This window comes from Macaca mulatta, chromosome 16 (assembly GCF_049350105.2).
Source record: "Macaca mulatta isolate MMU2019108-1 chromosome 16, T2T-MMU8v2.0, whole genome shotgun sequence".
Lineage (NCBI taxonomy): Eukaryota > Metazoa > Chordata > Mammalia > Primates > Cercopithecidae > Macaca > Macaca mulatta.
In genome coordinates this window covers 92,692,597-92,704,922 of record NC_133421.1, presented here as the reverse complement: position 1 = coordinate 92,704,922, position 12,326 = coordinate 92,692,597, and the positions used below count along the sequence as shown (strand labels likewise).

Below are 12,326 nucleotides of genomic sequence, written 5' to 3'. Positions count from 1 at the left end.
TGGAAGGCCACATGTTCCTGCTGTGGAGAAGGGAGCTTCTCAGAGGAAGCGCTGGCTGAGCTGCCTTCCCTTTCACGTTCGCGTTGGCCCAGCTGCGGGATCTGACACTGTCCCACGTCCTCGTGTGTGACGTGCACATCATCTGTGGCTAAAGCACCCTCTGCTGGGCCCTGGGTTTGGCCGACAGTGAGGTGAGGGCCTGTGCCAGTTGCTTGAATTCTTTCTTTCTCTAGACACAGGGTCGGTCTCTGTCGCCCAGGAGAGTGCTGTGGTGTGATCACCCCACGGACCACAGTGAGCTTCACAGAGCAGAGTCACACTAAAGAGACGGCGAGATTGGCAGGCAAGGGCTCCATCCGCTGGCTCTTCTGACACCCACTTCCCTCACCGTCCGCAGCAGCATCCTGGTCTGACCGCGTGGCTGAGTGTTGTTTTCCAACGGTGTGCACCTCTTGTCTTCCGGTCCTGGAGGTCCGGGTCTCAGGTGGGCTTCGGGCCGATAGCAAGGCTCCTGGAGGCTGTGGTGGAGACGGCGTCCCTTCCTGCCTCCAGCTCCAGACACCGCTGCTGCGTTCCCGAGTTCTCAGTCACGTCTCCTGACTTCTGCCTCTGTTGTCACGTCCTCTTCTCTCAATTTTTTATCGTGCTAAGATAACCCCAACCAAATTCGTCCTTTCGACCATTTAAAAGTCCAGTGGTGCTAAACAGTCACATGTTGTACAACCACCACTTCGATTTCCAGAACTTCCTTTCCTTCTACAGAAAGCAACAAATCAGAGGCTGAAGTGAAGTTACCAAGTTACACTTCTGTGCAAACAAAGACTCCGGCCCAGTCTGATTCGTTGTGGAAAGCAGAGGTTGCAAAGGGAGTCGCCTCTGGTCCTTTTGTTGCTTAGGTGTGGAAAGTGGGGGTTTTCCTTTTGATTTCGTCCTAGGAAGTCAGCGTGAATCAACCTTAGGTTCTCTGCCTCTTTACCCTGTTCTCCTGCCTCACTGGTAGCCTCTGTCCTGTGTGTTTCATAGAAGTGGGATTAAACGTCTGTCCTTTGTGTCAGCCTTGTTCTCGTAACATCACGTTTCTCAGGGTTTGTCCCTGTTGTGACATGGACTTCATCCTTTTTGTGACTGAATAGTATCCCACTGCACGCGTGTGCGGGTGTGATGGGTGTGCGTGAGGGTGTGCGTGCAGGTGTGTGGGTGTGGTGGGTGTGCATGCGGGTGCAAGTGCAGGTGTGCGTGTGGGTGTGCATGCAGGTGCGTGTGCATGTCTGTATGGTTGATGCGTTCATATCTGGGTAGACGCTGGGCCGTTTCCACCTTGTGGTGAACAGCGCTGCTATGGACGTTGTTGTGTATTTTCTTCTCAGTTCTCTTGGGTGTTGACCTGCGCGGAGCTGCTGGCCGTGTGTAATTCAGCTTCTTGAGGAACAGCCAAACCATCTCCACGGCAGCTGCCCCGTTTCACTTTCGCCCCAGCACTGCCCAGAGGGACCCGTCTCTCCACATCCTGGTCAACACGTGTTACTTTGTAGATTTTTGTTTTGTTTTTCATAATAGCCATCCTGACGCCCATGAAGTGGGGTCTCCTGTGTCTTGGTTTTCGTTTCCCTGATGACTCGTGATGCAGAGCCCGTTTCACGTCCTCGTGGCCGTGCGTGTGTGGTCTTTGGGGATCTGTCTATTCACACGGCTTTTGCCCTTTTTTAAATTGGATTTTTGTCTTTTTTGTTTGTTGTGTTGTAGGAGTTCTTTATATATTCTGGATACCAGAGCCCTATCAGAGCTATAACTTGCGAATATTTTTTCTCATGCTGTGGGCATCTTTTCGCTGTACTGAGAATGCTTTCTGAAGCACCAAGTTTGCATCCTGGCGACATCCCGCTTAACACTCTTTTTCCTTGGTTGCATTTGACGTCATATCCAAAGAACATGTACGCCTGTTTTTCTGAGAATTTTATAGTTTCTGCTCTTGTTTTTAGGTCTTTGATTCATTCTCAGTTAATTTTTGTGCAGTCGTCCCTCAGTATCCAACTGGGATTGGTTCCAGGACTCCCCATAGATAGCAAATCCACAATGCTCAAATCCTTGATGTAAATGAGCTCAGATTCACGTGGCCTGGGCCTCGTCCTGCAGAAAAGACACGATGCTCTGCAGACTGGCAGGGCCGCGGCAGCCGCGTGCGTTTCTTGGAGCGCTGCGCCATTGTGGAGCTGAGTGTAAACAGAGAGAACAGTCCCTGCTTTGTCCAGCCCCCCAAACAGCAGTAAGGCTCGGCGGCGGAAACCTGGCTCCTCAGCAGGGCATGGCTGGGCCCTCCCTTCCGGGCCCAGTCCACCAAGAACGGAACATGCCCGCCACGCCCCGTGGCATCTGCCCTCAGTGTCCCAGTGTCTTCCCTTTTCCCAGTCCTGTGTACAAAACCCTAAATAAGTCTTTTTCTTTTCTTCTTTTCTTTTCTTTTTTTTTTTTTTTGAGATAGAGGCTCGCTCTGTCACCCAGGCTGAGTGCAGAGGCAGTCTCGGCTCACTGCATCCTCCACCTCCCAGGTTCCAGCGATTCTCCTGCCTCAGCCCCCTGAGTGGCTGGGACTAGAGACGCACACCTCCAAGCCTGGATAATTTTTGTATTTTCAGTAAAGACGGGGTTTCACCAGGCTGGCAAGGCTGGTCTCAAACTCCTGACCTCGGCCTCCCGAAGTGCTGGGATTACAGGCGTCAGCCACCACGCCAGGCCAAATGTGTCTTTTTTGCAAGGGCTAGTATGGGTTGGGGGAACCTATATTTTATATTTATTTGAAGTAAGTATTTAAGAGAAAAAATATGTAAATATGTTTACCATCAGGACAGATATTTTAAGTGAAAAAAAAAACGTGTTAAAAGCTGTGTCTTATGCATATTCTGTCACTTTAGGGAAGATTTTCACGGGATTTTTCTTGTCTATTTTTAATTTGTTTTAAAATTTTCTAGTCCTGGGAGTTAATCATTAAAAAGTGCTTGCTGAGAATTAACTTGAGTTTCACTAGACCTTGGTTGGAGAAGGAAGGGGGGAATCAAGGGCAAGGACCCCACCCTCCTTCCCAGAGCCCCGTGCCCTGCACTGTTGGCCGCCTCCGAGCCACCTCGAGACCCAGGGCCCTTCCTGTCGGAGCCAGAACTGAACCACCGACGTTTCCCCAGTGTGTCGGGAGGTGATTCAGGGCAAGTGTTGAGGAGGAAACCCCAGTTCGTGGTAGGGAGGTCACGCGTGCAGGGTAGCGCGTGCAGCCCGAGAGGTGGCCGAGGGTCAAGGGTCGAGGGTCCTGTTCCACTCCCGGGCTCGCACACACGCACACACACACGCTGCCTGCACACATGGGCACACATGTACATGCAGAAGCACACATGTACACATATGAATGCACACATGCTGCCCGCACACACACACGTGCACACACACACTGCACACAGCACCAGACCCAGTACCCATGCCTGGAGGCAGCTGCGTCACCCCCACCGCGTGTGCACGCACTCGTCCTCTCTCCACGTCACTCCCATCGCGTGTGCACGCATTCTTCCTCTCCGCGTCACTCCCACCACGTGTGCACGCACTCGTCCTCTCTCCACGTCACCCCCACCGCGTGTGCACGCACTCTTCCTCTCCGCGTCACCCCCACCACGTGTGCACGCATTCTTCCTCTCCGCGTCACCCCCACCGCGTGTGCACACATTCTTCCTCTCCGCGCCACTCCCACCGCGTGTGCACGCACTCCTCTCCGCGCCACTCCCACCGCGTGTGCACGCATTCTTCCTCTCCGCGTCACCCCCACCGCGTGTGCACGCATTCTTCCTCTCCGCGTCACCCCCACCGCGTGTGCACGCACTCGTCCTCTCTCCACGTCACTCCCACCACGTGTGCACGCACTCTTCCTCTCTCCGCGTCACCCCCACCGCGTGTGCATGCATTCTTCCTCTCTGCGTCACTCCCACTGCGTGTGCACGCACTCGTCCTCTCTCCACGTCACTCCCACCGCATGTGCACGCACTCTTCCTCTCTCTGCGTCACCTCCACCGTGTGTGCACGCATTCTTCCTCTCCACGTCACTCCCACCGCGTGTGCACGCACTCGTCCTCTCTCTGCATCACCCCCACCGCGTGTGCACGCACTCTTCCTCTCTCTGCCTCACCCCCACCGCGTGTGCACGAACTCGTCCTCTCTCCGCGTCACCCCCACCGTGTGTGCACGCACTCTTCCTCTCTCCGCGTCACCCCCACCGCGTGTGTGCACGCACTCGTCCTCTCTCCGCGTCACCCCCACCGCGTGTGTGCACGCACTCTTCCTCTCTCTGCGTCACCCCCACCGCGTGTGTGCACGCACTCTTCCTCTCTCTGCGTCACCCCCACCGCGTGTGCACGCACTCATCCTCTCTCCACGTCACTCCCACCGCATGTGCACGCACTCGTTCTCTCTCTGCGTCACCCCCACCGCGTGTGTGCACACACTCTTCCTCTCTCTGCATCACCCCCACCGCGTGTGCACGCACTCTTCCTCTCTCGCTCACAGACATATGCACACACGGGCAGCACGCCCTGCCCCAGCCAAGGGAAGTGGTCACCTCCAGACCCCTGTGCCTGGAGCTGGCCTGGCCCCTCCACCCAGTGTGCACAGAAGGTGGTGGCCTGGCAGAGCCACGGGAGGCCCCTGGGGTCCGGGCGTGCATGGAGCACCCGGGGCTTTGAGCAGTGCTGCGCTTGCCTAGCTCTGAAGTGGTTCCTGCCGAGAGAAGACGTGGACGTCACCGCCCAGCAACACCGTGCTGCCCAGTGAGGCTTCGCGTGTGGGGACGCGGTGCTGGCCGGGCTGCGCCAACCAGGGCCCTGTAGCCACTGGCATGTGATTGACACCAGAGTGTCTCGGGTCATCCCCCGGCCCTGCATCACGTCCTGCCACAGAGTGATTCACATTCGGCCGGCCTGTGTCTGCCGGTGATGTTTTAAAGTGCGGATCGCTCTTTCCTCAGGGGTCACTTCCTCTAACGAAAGCACAGTTTTTGAGTCAACAGGGTGGCTCGGTTTGGCTGCAGACACTTTGGGAAGTCAGCTCCGTGGGGTTGCCGAGCCCCGCAAACACCTTCAGAGGGTCCCTGGTCGTGGCCCTTTCTGTTCTGGCTTCGGAGGGAAGCACACAGGCCTGGCCAGGGTGTTTGACGCCATGGAGGGTGGTCAGCAGAAGCTGGTACGGGGCTGGGGAAGGGGGCTGGGGTCCTGCTCTCAGACACCTGCAAGCCCAGCCGTGAGCCGTCTGCCCACAGTGCGAGTTCACACCGTGGTCATCGCAGGCCTGGCACGGTCGGGTGTGGGCAGGACCTGTTCACGGTGAATTCCCTGAGCCTCGCTTCCCCGGGGCCTGGGCCACTGGGCAGGCCCCTCGGGTGGTGTGTCTGCCGGACTGGGTTGCACTCCCTGGACGAGAACGGCTGTTCTGCCGCTTGGGTTGGGTCTTCTGCGACTGGCAGGTGTATCCAGATGGTCACAGGTGTTTTAAATCTTCAGGGTCCTATCTGCTCCGTGTCCTCCTATTAACAGACCATCAAGGCGTCTCCAGCTTTCATTGTGGATTTGCCGTTTTCTCCTTTCAGTTCCTTTGGTCTCGGTGCAGTGTCTGTGCTTCCATTTTCTGTCCGGTGTGACCCCCAGGCCTGGGCCTGTGAGTGGGCGGTGGCTCCAAGGCTGTGCACATGGCCCTGCCCACGCCGGCGGCTGCGGGAGCACACGAAGGCGTCAGAGCTCTGTGCCATGCGTGACACAGGGCCCCTCCTTCAGGGGAGGGTTCCAGAACTCTCCAGCCCCTTCCTCCCACAGCCCTAGGTCCTTCTGGCCCCTGGAGTGTGGTGTGGTCAGGACGGTGGGCAGCGTAGCCCCCACGCCTCCTTCCCAGCCTTCGTTTCTGCTGTTCCTCACTTGGTTTCCCACTCGGAGGCCCCAGTCGCCGCCATGGAGCTGCCCCCACCCCGGCGCTTGCCCGTGCCTGGAGGACTCGCCGGGCGCCTGGCGGTCCAGGCGCAGCCCCTGGTGCCCTCTGCTGACCGAGCCCCTCCCCGGAGCCGGCGGAGCCCGTGTCCCCGCTCTGTCCTCGCCGTGTCTGTCACGTCCTTGTGCCCGTGTTTCTGGGTCGTTCTCACTGAAGAATGGATTGAGTTGTTTGCAGACAGATGCGTTGTTTGTCCAGTAGACGTGTCCCGTGAGCACAGACCGGCCTGGGTGTAATTGCGGTGGTTTGTCCCCAAGAAACGTTGAAGTTTGACCCCAGCGTGGCCGTGTGGGAGGTGCTGGGGTCTCGAGGGGACCCCTCGTGCACAGATGACCGCCTCCCGCCGCGCTGGGTGAGCCCTCGCGGGAACGCACAGCGCCCCACGAGGCCGGGCTGTGGCACGGACCCACTGCCTCGGTTTCTGTCCTGCATCCTCCCTTGCCACGTGCTCTCTGCACACACCACACCCCTTCCGCTCTCCACCCCGGGTTAAAGCAGCCTGAGGCCTTCTCAAAGGCAGCTGCCCAGTCTTGGACATTCCCCCAACCAGAACCGTGAGGCAAATGTCCTGTCAGTGACATTTTACATTCTTGTTTTATCCCAAGTCTCCAGAATGCCATGTGCATTCCCCACACACAGCCCACCTCAGTGAGGACCTGCCACGTCTTGGGGGCTTCGGCCACATGTGACCAGGGCACGGCCACACTGGGCGCAGGGGCCTCACGTCACGGCCACACTGGGCGCAGGGGCCTCACGTCACGGTCACACTGGGCGCAGAGGCCTCACGTCACGGCCACACTGGGCACGGGTCTCGCGTCACCGCCCACACTGGGCGCAGGGGCCTCACATCACGGCCACACTGGGCTCAGGGGTCTTGTGTCACGGCCACACTCAGCACAGAGGCCTCACATCACAGCCACACTGGGCGCAGGGGTCTCACGTCGCGGCAACACTGGGCGTAGAGGCCTCGCGTCACCGGCCGCACTGGGCGCAGAGGACCTGGGTTTGGTTTCTCAGGTCGGCCTCACCACTGTGCAAACGGCGGAAGCTCCAGGTGTCCGGCTGCAGAGTAAACCTGCCAGAAATCGCCTCTGGACTTTTTGGCAAGCAGAAGTTGAGAACAGGAAGCTACATTGTTGCTTTGTAACCGCGAACTCCGTTTTTCTGAGGTTGAGGGAAGGCTGTGTTTGTCCGGGCAGATGTTTCACGTTTGCTGGGAACAGCAGCCTCTCAGGGGCCTCCGGCCGGTGTGGTACCCACTGACGTGCCAAGCCCCCTGCCTGGAACTGGCACCGGGTGCTGTGGCCTTGGCTGGCCTGGCTTCCAGGACCCCCTCAGGGCTCTTCCTGACGTCCCAGGGGGCCACCCGTCTGGCAGGCACCCGCCCGTCCCAGCGCAGAGGCACCAGAGCTTTGATGTGCAAAATGTAGGATGCTCGAAATGATCCCATAGAACTGCGTTACTTCATTTTAAAACGTTCATTCCGAGAGTTTCCTTGGTGATAGCAAAGATTTTTTTTTTAATTTTTGGCCAGGCACGGTGACTCACGCCCAAAGTCCCACAGCTTTGGGAGGCCAAGGTGGGTGGATCGCTTGAGCTCAGGAGTTCAAGACCAGCCTGGGCGACACGGCGAAACCCCATCTCAACAAAAAATACAAAAATTAGCAAGTTGTGCTGGGCCTCACCTGTAGTCCCATCTTCTCGGGAGACTGAGGCAGGAGGAGCGCTTGAGCCGCAGAGGTGGAGGCTGCAGTGAGCTGTGATCACGCCACTGCACTCCAGCCCGGGTAACAGCAAGACTCTGCATAAAAAATATATATTTATTAAAAGATGGGGTCTTGCTGCGTTGCCCAGGCTGGTGTCAGCACAGCACACTAGCCTCAAACTCCTGGCCTCAGGCGAGGTGCAAACTGCCACTGGGCTTTAAAATTTTTATTTAGGCCAGGGCAGCGGCTGACGACTGTAATCCCAACACTTCGGGAGACTGAGGCAGGTGGATCACTTGAGGCCAGGAGTTCAAGAGCAGCCTGGGCAACATAGTGAAACCCTGTCTCTACTAAAAATACAAGAACCAGCCGGGCGTGGTGGTGAACACCTGTAGTCCCAGCTACTCGGGAGGCTGAGGCTGCAGTTGCAGTGAGTAGAGATTGAGTCACTGCACTCCAGCCTGGGCGACAGAGCGAGACTCTGTCTCAAAACAGAACAACATAAATTTTCTTTTCTTTTTTGTTTTTTGTTTTGTTTTGTTTTGTTTGAGACGAAGTTTCGCTCTGTCACCCAGGCTGGAGTGCAATGGCACAATCTCAACTCGCTACAAGCTCCACCTCCCGGGTTCAAGTGATTCTCCAGCCTCAGCCTCCCAAGTAGCTGGGACTACAGGCACCCGCCACTGCGCCCGACCAATTTTTATATTTTCTATAGAGATGGGGTTTCACCATGTTGGCCCGGCTGGTCTCGAACTCCTGACCTCAGGTGATCCGCCAACCTCAGCCTCCCAAAGTGCTGGGATTACAGATGTGAGCCACCGCGCCTGGCTAATTTTGTAGTTTTAGTAGAGACGGGGTTTCTCCCTGTTGGCCAGGCTGGTCTCGAACTCCTGACCTCAGGTGATCCGCCTGCCTCGGCCTCCGAAAGTGCTGGCATTACAGACATGAGCCACCGCGCCCGGCCAACAAAACAAATTTTAAGGCTATGCCTTTGCCGTCAGGCCCAGGCACCCCCAGCCTTAGGTGCCCACAGATGTGATGTCGGTCCCTACAGGTTAGGTTAGAATTCCCACTTTTTTGGATTTCCTGTAAGTGGAGTCACACCGTGTGCACGCGTGACTGCCTCCCTTCACTGTTGCCGACGGACATCTGTGCTGCCCTGACCGGCAGTTTGTTCCGTGGGTTGCTGGTGAGGACTCCACTGGACTCACGGTACGGGCACCACAGGGCTTCTCCGTTCACTGCTGATGGACAGTCTGGGGCTGCTGTGCATGGAGCTGCCGTGAACACACACGGACGGTGCTGGACAGACGTGTCTGCGTTTTTCTTGGGTGGATGTCCAGGCCGGGAACGGCTGGCTGTGTGGAAGCCTGCGTTTAGCTCTGAGAACCTGCTCTGGTCTGCAAAGTGGTTCTGCATTTTCCTTCCCTTCAGCATGATGTGAGATTTTTACTTGGTGTTGTCAGTGTTTATTTTTATTTTTACTTTTTATATTTTAAGAGACAGGGTCTCCCTCTGTCGTCCAGGCTGGAGCGAGTGCCGTGGTGCAATCACAGCTCACTGCAGCCTTGACTCCTGGAGCTCAAAGGACCCTCCTGCCTCAGCCTCCTGAGTGGCTGGGCCTACAGGCGAGCGTCACCATGCCCAGCTAATTTATTATTATTCTTCTTTGTAGAGTTGCCCAGGCTGGTCTCATAGTCCTGGGCTCAAGCAATTCTCCCGCCTCAGCCTCCCAAAGGACTGGGATTGTAGGTGTGAGTCACTGTGCAGTTTTTTCAGTTTTTAAAATCGTAACAGTCCTGGAGGGTGCAGTGGTATTTCACTGCAGTTAGAATTTTACTTCTCCATCTCTGGAATCTACAACCAGATGCACGTAGCACCCCCACCCCCACCCCCACAGTGTGACAGCCCAGAACGTCTCCAAACATTGCCACGTTTCCTGGGGGCACATCAGCCCAGACCACGGTGCTGACGTGGGCCCGTCTTAGCCAGCCGGCTTCCTCAGGATGGACAAGAAGCAGAAAGCCTTTGGGCTTTAAAGGGATCTACAGTGAGACGAGGTTCTCAGCCATTGTTTCTCCACCCGACGTGCGTGCTCACAGACACAGCACTTCCAGGGACGTACGCAGACGCTGGCGTAATCTCAGTGTCGGTGATGTGGAAACGTCACCACCTTAGCCACCCAAGAAAGAAGATTAAAGTGCTAGTGAGTGAAAATGTCATGGGTTCAATGGTGTCCCCCCTAAAAGATATGTTGGTGTCCTCACCCCCAACCTCAGAACGTGGCGTTATTTGGAAACAAGGTCTTTGTAGATGCAAAGTTAAGATGAGGTTGTTGGGTGGACTTTCCTGCCGAAAGCTCATTTCACCGATGACCAGTCACGTAGAACCTGTTTTCACGACCTAATCGTTTACGTTTGAGGAAGTGGTTTCAACCTCTCGCCCATTTTTAACCCATTGCCTGTCTTCTTAATGGGTGCTGAGGGTTCTTAGTGTTTGCTGAACGTACGTCCTCAGTGAAATGCACGTATTGCAAATGCTTCTCCCAGCCTGGATTATCTCTTCATTTTCTCTGCAGGATCTTTCAAAGAACCAAAGATTTGGCTTTGGCGGCATCTGGTTTATCCGTTTCTTCTGCTGATTTGAGCCTCTTGTGTTACCTGAGAAACCTCTGCCTACCCCGTAATCACGAATGTTCTCCCTGGATGAGCTCGTGGCCTCTTTTGTGTTCAGCTCACTGAGGTCCGGTCTGAGGTTGGGAGTTTGCGTTTGGAGCCCGAGGCAAGGGTTGAGGGCCGTTGTTTGTAAGGACATCAGTGGGTCCAGTGCCATCTCTCATTTCCCCCACCGACGCCCCTGACATCTTCAGCAAACATCAAACCCCAGCCAGGCGGCTCTGCTTCTGCTCTCTGTTCTGTTCCGTTTATCTGTGTCTGCCCATAAGCCGATACCAATCAACCTTGATTACCACAGCTTTGTAGTAAATCTTGAAATCTAGTCATGAAACTTCTCCAACTTCATTCATGGTTTTCAAAATTGTTTTGGTTCTTCTAAGTCCTTTGTGTTTCCGTATACATTTTAGAATCTTCTGTGGAGCCAGGCATGGTGGCTCACACCTGTGATCCCAGCACTTTGGGAGGCTGAGCTGGGAGGATCACTTGAGGCCAGGAGTTTAAGACCAGCCTGAGCAGCACAGTGAGACCCCATCTCTACAAAAGAAATGTAGAAAAATGGCCAAGCATTGTGGTGTGCACCTGTCGTCCCAGCTACTTGGGAGGCGCAGGTGGGAGGATCGCTTGAGGCCAGGAGTTTGAGATCAGCCTGGGCAGCATAGTGAGACCCCTTCTCTATGCAATAAGAAAAAAAAAAGTAAAAATTAGCCAGGTGTGGTGGCACACGCCTGTGGTCCCAGCTACCTGGGAGGCTGACACAGGAGGATTGCTTGAGGACGTCAAGGCTGCAGTGAGCGATGATCGCAGCACTGCACCCCTGTTCAATGATGATCGCACCGCTGCACCCCTGCTCAATGATGATCGCACCGCTGCACCCCTGCTCAATGATGATCGCACCGCTGCACCCCTGCTCAGTGATGATCCCACCGCTGCACCCCTGCTCAGTGATGATCCCACCGCTGCACCCCTGCTCAGTGATGATCCCACCGCTGCACCCCTGCTCAGTGATGATCTCACCGCTGCACCCCTGCTCAGTGATGATCGCACCGCTGCACCCCTGCTCAGTGATGATCGCACCGCTGCACCCCTGCTCAGTGATGATCGCACCGCTGCACCTGTTTGGACGACAGAGCAAGACTGTTTCTAAAAAAAGAAAGAAAAAATCACCTGTCGATTCTATTAAAAATTCTTTTGGGAATTTCACTGAGATAATGTTGAATTTAGAGATAATTTGGGAAACAGTTTCATCATGACAAGATGGAATCTTCCAACCCATGCATTTGGTATTTTAAGTTTCTTTAATTTTTCTCAGCGGTATTATTTTCAGATCTTATGTGTACTTTGTTAAATTTGACCCTAAGTGCATCCTGTGGTTTGAAGCTGTTAGGTTATAAATTTCTTTTTTTTCTCTCTCTCTTTTTTTTTTTTTTGAGACTGAGTGTCACTCTGTTGCCCAGGCTGGAGTGCAATGGCACAATCTTGGCTCACTGAAACTTCCTGACTTAGCCTCCCAAGTAGCTGTGATTAAGGGTGCTGCCACCACGCCTAGCTGGTTTGTTTTTGTATTTTTAGTAGAGACGGGTTTTGCCATGTTGGCCAGGCTGGTCTCAAACTCCTGACCTCAGGTGATCTGCCCGCCTCAGCCTCCCAAAGTGCAGAGCTCCTGGCTGTGGAGAGAACACAGGAGGGTGTGGGGGCGGTGGCAGACGGGAGGCCCGGGGTTCCAGGGGAAGGAGGGTCAAGCCGGAGACCCCTGCTTCTCAGAGACCACATGGTAAGGACCCAGGCATGAGTCACCATGCCCGGCCCAGGGTTACACATTTCAATTTCCAATTGTTGGTTGCTTGTTTGTAGAAATACAGCCAACTTTTACGTATTCACTTTGTATCCTGCAGACTGGCTAAAGCTGCTATCTAGTAGTTTTTTTTTGTTTTTGGTTTTG

At 55.2% G+C, this 12,326-nt stretch overlaps 1 protein-coding gene and 1 long non-coding RNA gene across 51 annotated transcripts in view; one reads left to right on the top strand and one right to left on the bottom strand.

Annotated features, from left to right (window-relative positions):
• B3GNTL1 (UDP-GlcNAc:betaGal beta-1,3-N-acetylglucosaminyltransferase like 1) overlaps nt 1–12,326 on the top strand; it is a 149,334-nt gene that overhangs the window by 99,581 nt on the left and 37,427 nt on the right. The window lies entirely within an intron of this gene.
• Nucleotides 6,776–11,547, bottom strand: LOC144336094 (uncharacterized). Its single transcript, XR_013407544.1, has 3 exons — nt 8,601–11,547; nt 6,960–7,160; nt 6,776–6,834 (listed from the first exon to the last, which is right to left on the bottom strand). It is a non-coding gene; the product is annotated as an uncharacterized LOC144336094 (long non-coding RNA).